Below are 13,465 nucleotides of genomic sequence, written 5' to 3'. Positions count from 1 at the left end.
TAGATTAAACAAGAAGTTAATACATTATCCAGGAGAGAAAGCAAAGGAAAGTTGTAAAGATAGAATATTTGATTGTCATAGTGTGGAAAAACTTGGGTGTATGAATGGTATTGCTAGAGACCAGTAAAAATTATAATTTGAATTTAATCTTGTTTACATTTATTAGCCATGGTATCATATCTACCTCTATAAAATCCAGTTAAATCTAGAGTGAACTACAATTTTATTTAAAAATGTACAGAGCAAGAAGTGGAAGTTTTAAGAAAAAAATGATGGACTATTGTTAAGTAATTTGACTGGATAGTATATAATAATTACCTTTAATAGGATATGAATTGTGCAAATAGTGAATCAGATCAATATTGGTCTTCATTTATTCCCAGGAAGGAAATTATCTTAAAATCCATGAAACAGCGACATTCAAAACTACTTTGACTTTCTCTCTGCGTCTGGCAGGTTTCAGGGGACTTCCAGATTTTGTACATCTAATCAGTGAATTGCAGAGGTCATTTCTTTTTAATATTTATTTATTTATTTTTGGCTGTGTTGGGTCTTAGTTGCAGCACACGGGATCTTTCGTTGCAGTGCATGGGCTCTTCATTGCGGCACATGGGCTTCTCTCTCATAGTGGCGTGTGGGCTCCAGAGTGCATGGGCTCTGTAGTTGCAGCACTCGGGTGCTCTAGTTATGGTGCTTGGGCTCAGTAGTCGTGGCACGTGGACTTAGTTGCCCCACGGCATATGGGATCTTAGTTCCCTGACCAGGGATTGAACCCATGTCCCCTGCATTGGAAGGCAGATTCTTAACCACTGGACCACCAGGGAAGTCCCCCAGAGGTCATTTTTATGAGAATGTGTGATTCTAAAAATAAGTCTCAAGAGAATTATTATATTTCAGAGAAATCAATATATATAATCTATAAAGAATTATTTATCTATTAAAAGGTATTGGCTAGAATTATGCCTATATGTAGATTGCATTTAAATGCTCTATTTGATCATACAATGTAGCATATGTAGGCCTCTTTTTTCTCTAAAAGTAGGTAAACTCCTAAGCACATAATTTTTTTAACATATTTATTGGAGTATAATTGCTTTATAATGGTGTGTTAGTTTCTGCTTTATAAAAAAGTGAATCAGCTATACATACACTTATATCTCCATGTCTCCTCCCTCTTGTGTCTCCCTCCCACCCTCCCTATCCCATCCCTCTACGTGGACACAAAGCACTGAGCTGATCTCCCTGTGCTATGCAGCTGCTTCCTACTAGCCATCTCTTACATTTGGTAGCATATATAAGTCCATGCCACTCTCTCACTTCGTCCCAGCTTACCCTTCCCCCTCCCTGTTTCCTCAAGTCCATTGTCTACATCTGTGTCTTTATTCCTGTCCTGCCCCTAGGTTCTTCATAACCATATATTTTTTTCAAATTCCATATATATGTGTTAGCACACAGTATTTGGTTTTCTCTTTCTGACTTACTTCACTCTGTATGACAGACTCTAGGTCCATCCACCTCACTACAAATAACTCAACTTCATTTCTTTTTATGGCTGAGTAATATTCCATTGTATATATGTGCCACATCTTCTTTATCCATTCATCTGTTGATGGACACTTAGGTTGCTTCCATGTCCTGGCTATTGTAAATAGAGCTGCAATGAACATTGTGGTACATGACTCTTTTTGAATTATGGTTTTCTCAGGGTATATGCCCAGTAGTGGGATTGCTGGGTCGTATGGTAGTTCTATTTTTAGATTTTAAGGAACCTCCATACTGTTCTCCATAGTGGCTGTATCAATTTACATTCCCACCAACAGCTAAGCACATAATTTATCACTTTAATCCATAACTTTGGAGATGAACTATTGCTGGAAAAGCATGAGCCTAATGGTTGGGTAGAAGTACAACTTTCACCCTTACTTTTAGCTCATACTGTTAAATAATTTTGGAAAATAACTTCTATTGACTCATTCCTTTTACACTCTATCCATTTTGTTAAGGAGGATTATGGCAACTATTCATGCATCAAAAAGTTTTGAAGACATAACTCATAGCATCTCTTTAGTGAATCAAGAGTCAGTGTATTTTTACAGCACTTAACTTTTCATAGAATGACTTTCACCTTTTTCTGAAATGGTCAAGATAGAAAAAATACTGGAATCTCTTATCTTCTATGCAATCAACTGTAAATATTCTTTGTATGCACGGTGCCTGGCACATCGTAAGAAAGAAAGGAGAAATGAAGGGAGAGAGGCAGGGAGGTCTCCCTTGGAAACCTGCTTTTGTATCACATTAAGAATTAACCTGAGACTGTTCTGCTCAGTCTTTGACTGTGATTTACAAAACGCAAATATACGCTTGTATCTGTAGGATAATATGTCGTAGACTGGGGAGATGTCATTCCAACAGGGGAAACATTGTTTGAAATACTAAGCATGTCTCTTCTCTCACTACCATTAATGATACCTGGGTCAACCACAGAGACCTCATGGCATGACTTTTATTAGGGCCATGTCCTATTAGCCATGCCCAAAATCTAAACCTTGCTAGGTCCCACTGCTGAAGATATGACAGAAAAAGGAACATAATTTACCATTCTGCAACAGTGCTGAACATAGAACTGGGTAGAGTTTGGCTTTAACTTACTAAGCTATACAGGTTTGGTTTATATATAGCATATATATATATATATATATATATATATATATATATATATATATTCTGTGCTATATAATATCAGAACAGCTATTATCAGGAGTGGTTATAATAAGCATCATAATAACTACCACTTAGTGAGTGACCACAAATCGGGGCACTTGGCTAAGCTTTTTTTTATTATTGTGCTTAATTAATTACAACAACCCTGCGTGGTAGTGTTGTTCTGCCTATTTTGAGGACAGGGAAGTAGAGCTTAAATAACTTTGTAAGGAGTGGATCCAGTTATTTCAACCCCATCAGTCACCAAACCTCCTTCTCATTCCACAATTCCCACACATATTCAAAACCACTATATTCATTGAAACGTTTTTGAGTGGCCACTGCCATAAATGGTATTTGGTGTAGAGTACATGTGAGTTCCCAAATTTATTTAGAGAAAACTGCCATTAAAGATTTTCTGTGGAAGTCCAAGCCCTAGAACTTATTTCTTCTTTCTTTATCAAAGTCAGTTTCATGGATTTATAATTTATGTAAGACTATTCAAGTTGCCTGAATTTTAGGACTCTAAGAGCAAATGTTGGATCTCAGAATTTCAGGACAGGATTGATTAATTCATTCCACACTGACTGTGTAAGCACTGAGTTTGACACTGAGTATACAGAAGTAATGACGTGCAGATAGCCTTGACCTTGATGAGCCCACCGTGATACCTTTCCTTTAAAGTCCAATGAAACAAATTGCAGTAATGTTATGAGGGTGGGGAAAATGTATTAAAGAGAACAAATGACACTAATCATTTAGAGGCCCCTGAATTGCTAGGTCTGGAAATTGTTGAACTGCTAAATTCAACACCAGATTGTCTTGGGGCAGGTAAAAATATTGATCTGTCCCAGGACTGGCACTTAGGCTCCCTCTTTCAAAATAAATGTCAGAATATCATTCTATTATGAATTCCCAGACAGAAATGGAAGCTCACTGATGCACTTTAAATTCCATCAAAGGATTAAAAAGGAGAAGAAATATAAGAGAAGCTTTGGACATGGTTGGGTACCCTTAGATATTGTTAATACATCCTAATTCTGCTTGCAAACACTCTTTATATTGAATAACAAGAAGAAATTAAGATGTGGTATAGTGAAGCATGCTTTGCCAGAAGCTGTTTAATCCATAACCTATGACATGGACTTTCTTATCTAATACTTCTTTTTGAAACCTTTCTCCGCTATACCCCTGTATAACTGTAAATACATCATCCTATTTATTCCTCCTGCTCTATGCTTCCAACTCACGTCTCCTTCAAGTTAAGGAAATAAGCTACCCCTAGAGTAAAAATTTTACTGACAACTCCAAAGTGAAAACAGTTCTAATGGGAAATACCTTGGTACCATTGCAGGGGGCTACCAGCGCGGCTGTTTCTAGCAATCAGTTAGGAATTGGCAGATGTTAAAGTGACATATGTTAGGAAATAGCTTTCAGAGACTCATGTTTCCAAACGTATAAAAGAAAAACAGATGACACCACCTTTTTTTGGCTTAAACTGGATAACTAGAAAATCACACCGGATGTGTTAAGATGTTTCCCTTTAGAAATATTTTCTCTTTGCTGAGAAAGAATGAGCAAAAGCAGAAGTGACATATGTGGTCCTCAAAGTGTGCTTTGGTCTTCTTTTATAAATTTAAATTTCTATTGTGATTAAAGTATTTGACCAAAAATAATGGGGCAAAAAAACAATGAATTCAATATTTTTGTAATTGGTATAGATTTTATAAACTGATGAATTATTCAGTTCTTCATAAGGATTAGTTAGTGGGAGATCTAAATAGAATCCTAAGGGAAAACACATCATGGAGAAGCCTGAAATATGAAAAACAATTGAATGAGATAACTTATTCTATTCAATAAGAATTAAAATGTTAATCTCACTTTCCTGACATTTTTATCTTAAATGATTCATTCTGGCATAGGTAAGGTATTAACACAGAAAAACATACTTAGGTTGTTGGCATTTTCACTGTACAGATTACAATTTGACAAAGACATTTATTGGTTTTGCCTGTTTTGTCATTGCTCTCCTTCAGGTGACAGCACGTCTAATATATATTTGAGGAGCCATCCCTTTTCCACACTCTATGTAGCTGTTCTCCACACCTGGGCGGGCTGGTCTCCAGGGGTGAGTAGTAATCTGAGATTGGCCAATCAGTGGATTCTAATCTCATAGCTGCAATGATTGACTCAGTGTTTGGCACATGGCTCAATTTAGGCCAGTAAGACACATCCATGGAACTCTTGGTAAGGTTATGAAAAAATGGACTTCTCTTCCTATTGGAATTCAGCTTGTTGGATATAATCCTTGAGCTCCTAGAAGACATTTTGCCACCATGAAATAAGGGTCTATTCAAGAATTAAGCCAACACAGAGGAAAGCAAGGGGATGGGGGAGGAGTAGACAGGGGAAAGGAAGAGCGAGAAAGAGGAAGACAGAATGAAAGAGAGAGAGAGAGAGACTGAGTCCTGATGGTACCTTTTTAGCCTGTGCATCTAACCTATTCTTGAACTTCTCAATTAGTTAAGCTAATTCCCCCTCTTTGCTTAAGACCAGTTTGCACTGAATTTCTTTCATTTGACATCAAGAGAGCATGAAGCTACATGAGAAATCACTTTAGACTGGGGGAATTAGGGATGTTCCATGGAGGAAGTAGTACTGGCAGGATCTTGAAGGAAGCTAGGCTGGAGTAAGCAGAGATGGAGAGAAGGGCATTGCTGAGGGCAGCTGCATGATCCAAGGCATTGGGGTCGATCTGAGAAGGGAAGTTGCTACAGGGTAATAATCTCAGGATCCATGAAGGACTCCACGTCGGCTCTTAGTCCCAGTTACCCCATCTAGACCCCAAACATCCTTGTTGACAGCACAGTATTCCATGAGGTGGGATGTACTCTTCTAAAGAGAACGGATGTGCTTTCATGTGAGGAGACACACTGCCTGGAGCCTGCATGAACAGACACTGTGTACAGTAGTAATGGAGACATAAGCAGAGGGACCAGCCTGCGAAGCTGGGAACCCTACATCTGTGGTCTGAAAAATCCTGGCCCAACCAGCATGGGACCTTCAGGACTTCCCTATAAATATATTGGTTGCTCAGGGAGAACTGTGGAAGTTTAGATTGGCTGGAAAAAGGTCACCACTGAGGATGGTGGCTTTATAACATTTTTGAGCAGAGTAAGAAAGATATGTTATATCAGAGCACATATACAAATAAACCAAACAAAAGTTTACACAATAGGACTTACTTTCACTACTGGTTATGAACCCTGAAATTTTCTATTCTATTTCATTCTACACTCTATTTCTTTCCTTCTTTTTCTGAATGCTAGTTGAACACACTAAAGTGATTTCATGGCCCACTTTCAAACTAGCAGTTATAAAAACGCTGACCTAAAAGAGCTGTTGGGAAGTACCAGCAGATGTCACTGTAGGTGACCACACCAATGTAACAGCTGCAGCAGGTGACCATGGCAACGGCAGCTCCCTGCCAAAACAGCATCCAATTTAGTGCGTTTATTGTCATTTATTTTTTTAAAGGCCATGTAGTAATAAGGTTCTACATTCCAAAAATGTAAAAGAACACACAAGGAAAACTCTCCTTCCCATTCCTGCCTCTCAGCCCTCCTCAAGGGCAATCAATGTTACTAGTTTCTTCTGTCATCTTCCAAAGATATCTTCTGCATATATAAGCATAAACATACATTCTTTTTCCCCTTATTTTACGTGAATAATAGCATAATTCAGGGCTTTCCTGGTGGCACAGTGGTTAAGAACCCACCTGCCAATGCAGGGGACACGGGTTCCAGCCCTGGTCCGGGAAGATTCCACATGCCGTGGAGCAACTAAGCCTGTGCTCCACAACTACTGAGCCTGCACTATAGAGCCCACGAACCACAACTACTGAGCCAGTGTGCCACAACTACTGAAGCCTGCATGCCTAGAACCCATGCTCCCCAGCAAGAGAAGCCACTGCAATGAGAAGTCCGCATACCACAACAAAGAGTAGCCCCCGCTCGCTGCAACTAGAGAAAGCCCACGTGCAGCAATGAAGACCCAATGCAGCCAAAAATAAAATTAATTAATTAATTTAAAAAAATAGCTCTTAAAAAAAAAGAATAGCATAATTACAACATTGTTCTGTACCTTTCTTATCACCCCCTTAGCATATCTTACTGATTATTCCACGAGTACAAACACAGAAGGCATCCCCATTCTGTTTATGGCTGCATAGTATTTCACTGTACCTTGTGCCATTATTTATTGAACCTGACACCTACTGACTACATGTTTAGGTTGTTTCCAATATTTTGCTCTTGCAGACACTGATGTACTGAATAATTTTCTGGCTCATCATTTTCCCCATATGAGAATATTGATGCCAACATCCTTAGAAGTGGAATTCCTGAGTAAAAGGGAATATATATTTGTAATTCTGATAGATATTGTCAAATTGCCTTCCAGAAACTACTTTTCTAGTTTGTACTAGTTTTATACTTGCATGTTCTTAAAAATAGTTTTATTTAAGTTTCCCAGTGTTTGCCAATGATTTGGTGAAAAATGATATCTCAATATGGTTTTAATTTACATTTCTTTTATTATGAAAATGACTCATCATTTTTTCTATACACTTAAGAGCCAAGGGTATGTTTCCTATTACTCTTTTTTCACTTCCTTTACATCCACTTTGAAGAGCAACCATCAGCTGACAAGTAAAGCAAGCACTAGTACTTGGCTTAGCTTGTCTAAATAGCAAGTAACTGTGTATTTATTGAGCAAATACTATATCCTTGAGAGCATTGTGCAAAGTACTATGGAGTAGAAAAAAATGTATCCTAGTTATCATTAATCTGTGTGGAGACAACTTAATTATTTCAGCTGCTTTCATAGCTGATACACCCTCAAAGGCCAGACAACCCCTAGTCCAATATCAACCACAGGATCAGATGAAATAATCTGCAATCTAAATCCTAAACATACTACACTAGGTGGTGGTGATTCAAAGATGAATAAGACAGAGTTTTGAGGGGAAAAAATAAACAAAATATAGCAACCAAATTAAAGCTATCTGTATTGAAAGTTGTTCCTGGTACAAGAGGATAAAGTTGGGAGTGGCCAGTTCTGCTAGGGTGACAAAGTTCACTGAAGGAGTTCTTGCAGATAAGCCCTCAGAGCCCTTTCTTGAGAGGTCTGCTTGGTTACAAAACCCTTTCCACCTCACCATCCTTGCTTGCTTGAGTTCTCATAACTTATCTGATTTTCTCAACAGCTGAATGCTAGCTTTGTTCATTCCTTCAAATTACTTGTCCCATTTGCTTTACATTGGTCACTTATCATCCTTCTAAGTTGTAACTATCTGAAGGCAAGGATTAGGTCTTACTTATACCCAAGCCTGTGCAACATAGGCATTCAGTAGATACTCTTGAATGGGTGAAAGGAAGGGTGAGTGGATGAGTACATTCCTTCCAAAAGGTCCTGTCTGGTGACAATTACCCTACTCACCACATTATTGATCAGCCAAAGCCATTCTTTGCAGGTGCAACACTCTGCAGATGTCAAAGCCAGCCCTGACCCCTGCTCAGAAGCCACTGAGGGACCTGTCTCTTTAAGGGTGTCAATTATGGAACAACCCCTGATTATGGAATATTATCAGGACCCTAGATTACCAAATGGCTGTATCTGGGTCAAGGAGGTGTTACAGTTTTTATAATATCTCAAAGAGTTATTTAATTCATAATTTTGGAAAAGACAGGTAAATAATAAAAATGTTTACTGAACTGCCAGCTTAGGTATATGGTTATGTATATATCCCAAATGTTCCCTAGGATTTGTTTATGAAAATAATGAATATGTCTACTATAGGTACAGTCTTATTAACTAGTAATCTAATTTTACCTGGGAGTTACATGCATATAATTACATATACATATATAAATTAAAAGAAATAAACCACTAGAACATTTCCTATAGGTGCCTGATCTTCAAAGGGACCACAACCTTGGACCACCAGCTAGAAGGCCCATGACTAGTTCTTTGAGCCTTAAGTTTAAGGACGCCTCCAGATGTCTCCCAAATTTCTCTTATCATGCTGCCCATCTTGATTCCAATGGCTATGCTGGCCATGGGAAGCCTTAACCCAATTTGGTCCCCTGAATGGTACTTGCCACACAGTGATCCATGGCTGGCTCTCTCTGGGCTCCTCTGACCATTGGGTTTAATGATTTCTGTGGCTTATATTTTAGTACATTGCAAAAATATGTCTTCTGTCCATGTTTTGCGGCTAGGAGGAATAGCTTACAGAAGAAGTTACTTTCTCAGAGTTCTTTTCCTCTTCCCTATAAAAATTGCTTTTAGTTCCCCTGTCCACAGTTATGACTTGGTAACTAAGGCTGCTGGCAGGAATTAACAAACAAAAATCTTTATCTTTTGGCTATTTCTGAGTCAATGGGAGCTCAAAGCTCAAAATGTGCTTTTCCCCTTGTTTCTCAAGTTAGATTTTGCCATCAGTGTTGTTAATAGCAATGTGAGATAAGAAATCTCTTTTGTGGAAATTTTTTAAAGCTTAATTTTCTTGCTTCTCTGTTTATCTATTTATTTATTTATTATTTTGGCTAAAGTAAGTTTGCCTCACTTCCAAAAGTAAAGTTACTTTTCAGGGTTTTACCTGTTACTTATTTGAGACTATAAAGGGTCCAGAAGCCACACTGAAACTCATAAATATTGTAACAATGCCCAGACCTGCCAGGCCAGCTGCTGTATATAACCCTTATGGTGTACCCAGTAGGTCAACCCACAGACCTCACATGACAGCTATATGGTCCATTCCAAGTGCCCCGTGAGGCAAGGAAGAGTACAGGTATGTTAGATATATGACCATTGATTCTCTTTTGTACCCAGGATGTCTTCACATTAATAAAGCAAACCAACAGCAAAAATCTCAGCCTTCTCTGACTGTACTTTAAAGTTTGGAAGAGAAACTTTTGTTTTAAAAAATTCATTCTGGTGAAATTCAAAATAGCCTGAAACTATAAAATTTGGGGAAATTTGGGTTCTTATTTTAGGTTAAAAATGCTCCCAAATGAGAGAGAATTTTAAGTTATGAAAATACCTCATTTATCTCTGTGATGTTTATAGAGTATTTTTATTAGATATAATTTCATTTTTGTTAATGTAGGTCCTCAACTCCATCAAATGCTTAATGCAGTAAAACTTTTAAGTTTTATTATCAGAGGCATGCAAACCATTTTTTTGGGGGGTGCGGGCGCGGTACGCGGACCTCTCACTGTTGTGGCCTCTCGCGTTGCGGAGCACAGGCTCCTGACGCGCAGGCTCAGCAGCCACGGCTCACGGGCGCAGCTACTGTGTGGCATGTGGGATCTTCCCGGACCAGGGCACGAACCCATGTCCCCTGCATTGGCAGGCGGACTCTCAACTGCACCACCAGGGAAGCCCCAAACCATTTTTGATGGTAATATTTTTAAAAGCTACACAAAAGTCACGGCTGGAGACTCTCTCTCTGCTTGGCAATACTAAAAACTGATATATTCTTACATCTGCAGTCCCTTCTTATTTGCAATATCCAATTAAAATAAAACAAATTATGACATTAAATCTTGAAAGCAATAACACAGCAGGGATGTTCACAAATCCCATGACTGGATGGTCAATTGTATTTGAGTACATGGTTGGTTGAAACATTTCCATCATAAACAGAAGGCATCAGAAATGAGTAACAGCTCTACTTTGGTTTCAGTCATAGAGGTTCTCCTTTTCCAAGAATATCTGGTACTAGAAAAAGTACTTTCAAAGGGTTTACACTTAAAACTGTGGCAAAGGCAATGCTTTGTGTTCACCTAGTCTATTTCATTTTCTCTTCCTGAACACAAGGAAAAATAGTATGTTACAACTTTCCTTATGGTTGGTTGTGGCCATGTGGCTAATTCTGGCCACCAGCCTGAAAGTGGAGTGGAAGGTGCCTCTACCACAGCAATGACGGCCACCTGTTGAGATGGCAAGCCCACAAGATGGGAGCTGCCTGAATCCTTGAGTCACTACATGGTGGACAGTATCATTCTTACATTAGCATTTTATGAACAGGAAATAAACCTTTGTTGTGTTGAGTCATAGAGATTTCAGGATTCGTTTACTACTGCAAGATAGCCTAGCCTGTCCTAAGTGTCCTAGTCAGAAAAACAAATTTTCAATATAAATGGTAGAAAAATTATTTGATTTGGACTTTAACTTAAAAAGAAAAATTATGGAAATCAGTTTATTTTCTCTTATGGCTAATAAAATTTAGATTATAATGTTATAATTGTGCTTAAAATGGAGAATGAATCAAATGTTAGGCTTTTGACATTTTTTCCCCTTAAGGACTCATATATGCCTAGTAGACTTCAAAAGACTACTCTAAGGTTGGAGTATGTCCCTTTATCACCCTTTGGGACTATATAATATAATACATAACCTAAGGATTTCTCTTAGGTAAAAGTGTGAAATTTAACCATTGGAAGGAAGTCTTATTTTTAAAAAGTTAAAAACTGTTAACTTCTTGGAAAATTCTTTTGGAAGTTTTAGAAAAGTTGTTTTATAAACAAGTATTTTACATACTTCTTAAAAAGAATAGATACTGTCATTTTTACTGAACTTCAGGGAATTTCCTAACTCTAGATTTTAATTAAAAAATAAAAATAAATTGGAATTTATTTTGGGCAGCTCAGCTAAAATCAGTGAAAAACAATCTCTTGTTTAGCTACAAATAAGCCCAGAAAGGAGGGTCTGACAGGTTAGATGTCATCCCAAGACCCCACACAGGGGGTTTGATACAGAAAGAGAAAGTGACTGCAGCAAATGGCATAGAAACGTTTTGAAAGCTTGAATACACAGAAATTATAATATGTAACCAGTGCGTTAAAAATGTGTCCATATAGGCAGCACTAAGAACCCATAATGTTAGAATATACCACATATAAAACAAGAAAAAAAATCCTTAGCCTATCTGATGGGATATTTTGGACACAAATACTTTGACAAATATTCCTTGGAAAATAGAATAATTCTATTATTTTCATTATTTCATTTTCCCAAAGGAAAGTTGCGTTTTTAACATTCTTCATTCTTGTATAAACTCCACGATGAACAAAAAAATTTGATACCTCATTAGGTATACATAAATCTTGTATTTCAGGTGCATTTCATTTACTTTAAAATAAAAGGATTCCAGAAGCTTTGTGAAATCAAGAAAATGCCTTATACAATTGGAAAACATCCTCTGTTTTCCAATTCAGTATAATAAACAAAGGAAAAAATTATTTTCACAAGAATTTATTGTACAAATTTCATGCAAGTGTTGATTAGATCATTTGACCCATTAAACTCAATTTTAATTTCATATAAAAATTTTAGAAGTTTGTATATTTTGTTAATTTGATATGAACATTAATGAGTTAGTTAGTCTAATTAATGTTAATTTACTGAATATGTGTTACATTAACATAATTCTAATTTAACTTACTGAATATGTATTACATATTCTGATTTAATTTACTGAATATGTATTACATTAACATAATTCAAAACTCAATAACTTTAGAAGGTATGCAAAATGTAAAAGTCAACCTTCCATCCATATATCTTATCTGCCCAGAGCCTACTCTCCTCTGTAGGTAACCACTGTTCTTAGATTTTTATGAATCATTCCAGTGTACTCTATGTGCATTGAAGGAGATACAAATATAAACCAATGATTGTTTTCACTTCTTAGCTTACTTGTTTTCTCTGCAGCAGTGAACAAGGCTCACTATGCTCTATGTCTGGAAACAGTGGTTCCTTGGCTTCTCTCCTGGTTTTTCTTGTATCTCTCTAGCTGTTCCTTTTCCTTCTCCCTTGCAGGCACGGCTTCCTTTGTATGTCCATTTACAAACCGATTCTTCTTTTTTCACATGACGTTTTCTTCCCCAGTGAAGATCATCTATTCCCATCAGGGAGTAAATAAAGGTATTGGCATCAAAGTAATTTGTGGACTAAGAAAGTCTTTTCAGAAGAGATTAGTCTGCAGGAGAAGGAGGAGTTAGCTAGAAAAGGAAAAGGGTAAAAGGATATTTCTAGATGGAGGGAAGAGTATAAATATCTAGAAAGACATATAGATAAAAGAGAGACAAAATTTGCAAGTGTAACTTAATAAATATTTGCTCTGAATATTGAATGAATATTATAAAAGGATTTTTTACCAGAAAAAAAGTAATTATTTTGCTAAATCAGCCCTGCAAATTATACAACCTGAATGAAATTAAACTAAACCTATAAGAACTGATCTGTGAGTAATTTGAATGAATAAAAGTGAAACTATAGAATCCTCTAACTAGTAAACTAATGTCTCAATCTGCTGGTAATTGTCAACATAGCACTCTGCTTTAGGTCATCTTGATGTATGGGAAGCTCGTCTGGACAGCTTTGCAGACTGACAGTCTGTGAACCTCTCTCCAGATGCTATAAAAGATTTTGCAGCAAAACCTTAAAGTATACTTCACCACAGGGTGGAAGACCTTCATTTTTAGTTGTACCACTTTTTAAGTCTGTCAACCATAACGACATGTCAAAATCCAGTTGCTTTCAAATGTAATAGCCCAATGACACATTGAGTGGTGTATATCCCCTTTGTGGATACAGTTTTTAAAATAAACATTTTCATTTTCTTAGACTTCTCATTCTCTCAGCGGAGAGAATAGAATAGTCTCTCAAAGTTACAAATTCATATCCAAAAGCC

Source organism: Phocoena phocoena, chromosome 3 (assembly GCF_963924675.1).
Source record: "Phocoena phocoena chromosome 3, mPhoPho1.1, whole genome shotgun sequence".
Taxonomy (NCBI): Eukaryota; Metazoa; Chordata; class Mammalia; order Artiodactyla; family Phocoenidae; genus Phocoena; species Phocoena phocoena.
This window is presented reverse-complemented; position numbering follows the sequence as displayed.